Genomic DNA, 6000 nt, shown 5'->3' with positions numbered 1-6000 from the left:
TCCACAGTAATGAATCATACACCTTCCACAATGCACCTGGATAGTGCTCATTTGACCCTGGCCAGTTTACCTGACATGAACCGTTCCACCTATCCTGACCCGCCAAACGGTCTGTTTCAAAGAAGCGCCTGAGAATTGGTGGCAGGAAATTGTTTTGCAAAGTGCAGGCACTTTTCTTAACAGACGATTGGATGCACCATCTGTAATCACACTCACACTCTTACAAAAGCCAGTCGGGAGTCAAAGGAAAAAATCTCCTTTTCACCTCCATCATGAAAGTTAAACTGTACATACAAAGAAAAGAATATGATTTTTCATATTGGATTCATATTCTTATTCTATTGACTTGATTTGTATTTCCCACCACACTGCAGGCCTGTAGTGGGAGGAAATGCAGAGGTCTTTTATTACTTTACTTTTTACTTTGGGCTACACTGATAATCATTTATAGGATCAAATTAGTCTCATCAACCTCACGAGGCAGCTGTTTTCAGTATGAAAGCTCTCACTCATCGGGCCCAGCCGGAACGTCAAAATGACACAGTGTGACGAGCAGGTGAATAAAGCACAGCGTTTAGCGTCCACGGAGACACAAATGTTGGAATTAACATTCATCAGATGGCCAGACACACAAATGAAGGCTGTCGTTGCTCCTGCATGGCACGAATAATAAGCCCAAGGAATGATGATGTTGATTAGTTATATGGGTCATGTGGAGGAATTAGGATTCAAAGAGATTGTTTGATAACCAGTTAAATATTTCTCACAGACAGTGAGCTTAAGTATTACACAATAATATCTTTAAACATTTAGAAAACAAGAGAAGTTAAATCCAAACCTCTAAACCTTTTTTTTTCTATAATTTATTTTTTGTAAAAATGTAAAACATTGAACAAATTCCTTAATTTAGCCATGAGAAGAAATAGTCTATAATTAAGCGCCTGCCTGAACAACTCAATAATACAAAGGCACAAGATGAAATACAAGCATTTAGAAATGATAAAAAGTCAAGCATCTTTTGAATTTTTTATTTTCTTGTTATTGATATAAATGGGGTAGACAAAACAATAGAAACGTCACTGTGAGGGAATAAAATGTGACAGCGCCACCAACTGCAAAGCAGCGGTTGAATCAACCCGTCTTTTCCAAATACAAAGTGTACATGACGTTCATGAGAGGAAGCATTTATGCAGGACTGCTTTGGTGCAGTAGTTTAACGTGCAGCTAGATGTTCCTAATAAACTGTCAACTGAGTGTTTATGCTTCACTTGTAGAGTCCAATCCCAGTCAGAAACACAACTGGTCAGTAATGCTCACAATGACTGGTAAATAGACTTTAACGTGTAAAAAAAATGGCCGGTTTGAAACGTTGTATTTCTATTTTATTAATAACAACCTGGTGAGCCAGCAGGTAGACCTTTTTTGGCCTCTCCTCCTGGCATACCCATGATAAAAAGTGTAATTACAGTGGAACTGCTTTGTCCACCTAGACAATTTTTTTCTCAAGATAAAGGGCAACACCTGTGAGTGTTCGGATGTGTAAAAATTACTTTATATGTAACTAGTTCATAAACAAATGAATATGTCACACAAAAAAAATTGAATTGTTGAGAATCGCTTGAAATAAAATCACTAACTCGGGATGAACTATGGATACGCCCTACAAAATATGAAGATACTCGGCTAAAACCACATCAAAGTGATAGCCCAGTGTGTGGATTGTAATCATGGAGAGTTTCACGTTGATAGCGTAGTGATAACTACCCTAGAGGAGGTTTCAGTGCAGTCCTCACAGCAGACAAACGCTCTGGTTGGCCGATTCGCATGGTTCGACCACTGAATCGTCTCATCCTATTGGATTCGACTAGAATGACGAGGAGAGGGGAGACCGGGCCCTTAGTGACTCTTAAGCCAAAATGAGAAGAGCCTAAATGACACCTGAGGGTGATGTCTTGCTTTGAAATTCAACTTCTAACATCAACAACAAGCGACAAGACAAACAGCAATGGTAAGGGGACTTTATGATTATTACGAGTCCGGTGCTTGATGGTTATTTTACTATGACTTCGGCAAGGTTTTTCTGAGACATTGCATTCAGTGTCCAATGCGCTGGTAATTGGACGTATCGTTTTTGTTGTTAGCCTTTAGCTTCGATGGATTGTTGCACACCCCCCGCGTGTACGATTTCTGAAGTGATTTCAATAAGATATTTAAATACTTTAAAAACTTTTTTTCAGTTGTGTTTGGAGCATTTTCAAACAGATAAATGGTGATTGTAGCCAAGACTCTAGTGTTTAAAACGAGCATTATTATATTTGTTGGTACAGGATATTTTGGTTGGACGTTGGTTCTGGCCCTTAAGAGCGACCCAGGGGCGGATCAGGCGATGAGCAGTGGTTAACGATAAAAACACTGGCAAAAACCTTTGCTCCAGGACTGCAGAAAAGTCAAAGCGCAAAACTTGTGAGGTCAAAAAGAGTCACAATGAAGCTAATCTTCGCCCCGTCTGCTTCAAGTGCACTTTTTCATGCAACTTTTGTGGTTGCATTATGCACCTTTTCCATCTTTTTTCCAAAGCCTTTCTGGGGAGGAGGAGCTGTCAAATAGGAGCTCAACCTTCAAAAAGACTAATGCGCGCCATTAGTCCAGCCAACTGTTGCCGCTTTCTGTTCCCAGAGAAACCATTTTGGGGTTCTGTAAGCAACGAGGGGGTTATTATCTGACACTCTGTCACAAACGTCTCATTCTGTGGATCAAAAGAAGAAAAGCCCGCTGGACTTCTGTGACTTGTTGCAATCATAGAAATAGAATGGAAGCAGAGTAGACATTGAGCTGTAAGCCGTGGCTTTTCGACAAGCACACTAAGAAATGGCGATGGTTGTCATGGTGACAATACACGTCGCTTTAGGCGCCGAGTCGTCGGCAGTGGAGGTATACTCACAGAGTTTTATCGACGTCTAATGAGACCTTTTCATACAGCCAACACAGCGGTTCAATCCTCCAATAAACTTTTTTTTTTCTTTTGCCTACCGAATTAAACAATTTTGTTGACGTGTTCAAATTTGACGAATCCTATTCATATTCAAAAGAGAGCACTTTGTATCCTGCAGACAAAGGGAAAAGCGTTAACAATCTGGTTATGAACAAGATGGATTGAGGATCTGTGGATTATGTGAAGTAGGGCTGCATAGGGGTTTATTTGAAAAATTGCTTTCACTTCGGACTCCAGCTCCATCCGCTCTGTGAAACTCCATGGGGCTTCATTGGAAACACGCCATGGCTGAATGTGTCTTTTTGCCTAAAAAAACCCCCGGACATCTGCTTCTGGACCTCGCTAAGTTCTCTCTGTGGAATCGCACGAATTGGCTGGAGCGGAACCCATCCCTCCGGCGCCTAGAGATGTGCCCTGTTGAGTGCAAATGTTAATAGTTATGATTTTGGGATGCAGTGCAATGATTGAGTGCTGGTCCACGAGAATGCTCAGTGGACCGGAGCTAAAAGGCTGACATTCTTCAAGCCCACTACCCGGGAAATTAATCCCCCCCTACCCCCCCGCCCCCTCCTGCACTTGTGATCACGCACCCCTAAGAGACAACCGCCCCCAAACTCAGTTGTCAACAGAAAGCTCTCCAAATCTTGAACTCTTTGGGTGCAAAATACTATTTTTTTTCTGCCAGGTCTTGGGAGGGGACGGGGAAGGGATTTTTGATTAATGGAATGGAGAAAAAGAAATGTCGGCCCCGCAGTAGGAATACTAAAAGAAGCGGCAGGACTTACAGTTGTACAACTGCACTGCTTGGGTACGCGAGACTCAGCGGCTCCTTCCTCAATCATTGCGGACGTATGTTGTGCATGCAGGGAAGCAACAAAAAAAAGGTGACAAAAGATTTTAAAAATTGGACTTGAAGCTGTGGAAAATGGAGAATGGGAGGCGGTGGCACAACGCTAGAGGAAGCTTTCGGGTTGGGTATCATTTCTTTATTTATTATTGCGATGAAAGCATCCGTTTGTGTCTGTGCAGCTGGAAGGCCGATGAGCAGGTGGACGGAGCAGGCCGTGAAGCGCGACCACTCGCTGGCTCTCTGAAGGGTTCGCTGGTTGTGGGGACTCAGCCGCTGATTTGTGAGGCTCATCAACCGCCGTGAAAAGCTCTGCTCGGGGGGAATCTTTTTAGGAACTTATCCGTCCGTAATTCATCACACCAACACTTAGCGCACCAACCTTTTCTCCCGTGTACTGACCTGTGAGCTGGATACTAAACATGGTTCAGATGAAATGGACACTACAGATGGTGGCTTTCTATTGCGGGCGATGGATATCCAGGCTTCGGTTCATTTTTACTGCACCAGGACTGAAAGGTGCGATTGAATGATCAATCTGAAAGCAATTAAGTTTGCCTTGGCGGTTCTGCAAATGGCTTTCAAAGTGCACGATTATTACCAAGAATACAGCAATGGCTGTTAACAAAGTGCCTATATATACACATAAGCCATCTTTTTCTCTTTAGCTTTCATCTGGGTCACAATTATGCACATAAATATCCACTTATCAAAATCAATTCAGTGTAAAGAATTGAAACTCAAGCATCTTGTGCTTTACTTTGGCTTTTGCAAGTTGAAAATCAATTTGCCTGACATTACCAATGGGAGTAATCTGTTATTAATAACTGCAGATATTGCCTTGTTTCGGAGAACGGCTCTACTTCTTCCACAATCCATTAGCCTTTGCAGCCAAATGATCAAACTCGCATTCATTTCCTGATACGTGGAGCCAAAGAACTGAGCGATGTGTCTTCATGTTTGGTTGTGACTGTGGGAACAGGGAGGAGACCCGTCCCAGATGACATGGGGTGGGCTTTCTGAGGTAGAAGCAGGTCAGACATGTATTTTGGCGCCAAACCATTCAACGCTTTATAAACCAACAGCAGGATGTCAAAATCAATTATTTGTTTCCTTTTTAATTCTTTGACTTCCTGCTTGCAAGCAATAAATGGACTTTTTGCAACTTTGATCATTCATCAAGACTCTTTTTTATTAGACAAATCATTCTCTTCTACCGAGCTTATTGAAATATTTCACATCACCACGACGTTCATGAGTCCTCAACTTCTCTGATGCACTTGAATGCAAATAAAACAACTTGTCTTGAATAACATGCTTGAATTTCTCTATGACTAAAAAAGAAAAAAACGTTTGTTCACCTTTGACCTCCGAAGGTTCTCATCTGCCGGGCTGGTTTCATTGATGATCTTCTACCAATGATGTAACAATGTGAACGTGCACGTTGGAGACACAGTTTGAGAGGGGGAAGAGAGGACAAGAGACGCGGGACAATGCTGTCAATAAATGGGCATGTTAAGAATGTCATGCGTGTATGTTCACATATTAAACAATACTGCCTTGTCCAAAGGCTGCAATAAAGTCTATAAAGAAAGCAGGTGAAAGGAAAACCAAGACAATAGCCTCTGAGAAGGGCAGTTCCAATATTGCAAAGTACTTATGTGGCAAAAGGCAGTGATCAATTAATGAGAAATGTATTAATAATCCCCCTGCTACCGGTGCTGCTCAATTAACCCCTAAACAAAACGGGCTGTTTCCCAATCCGAAAAAAACAAAAACAAAAGAAAAATGTAATTGCAATTGAATATCACAGAGAAAAAGGGATTTCTTCATCTTTCCTTAATTGAATAGATCATAACATTTCAGTTAAGGAATTAACCAGGCTCAAAATGAGTTTGGTAATGTTATGAATTCAAGCAGAAAAGCAGGTCTGGCGGTAGAAATTATATATGTATGTGTGATTGTGACTAAGGGTAATTATAGTGTGTTATTAGATAGTATATTCATTTTTATATCATGAATTAAACAAATTGCATTTAATGTAAGTCATTTAGTACCGTACACATGACATCCATATGGTAATGTCCATCCTGGGAGAGAATTTCAGTCTATTCCTTCTCTAATGGATTTCTTCCTGTTTCTTGGAGGAGAGAGTTTTTTT

This window comes from Pungitius pungitius, chromosome 14 (assembly GCF_949316345.1).
Source record: "Pungitius pungitius chromosome 14, fPunPun2.1, whole genome shotgun sequence".
Lineage (NCBI taxonomy): Eukaryota > Metazoa > Chordata > Actinopteri > Perciformes > Gasterosteidae > Pungitius > Pungitius pungitius.
This window is presented reverse-complemented; position numbering follows the sequence as displayed.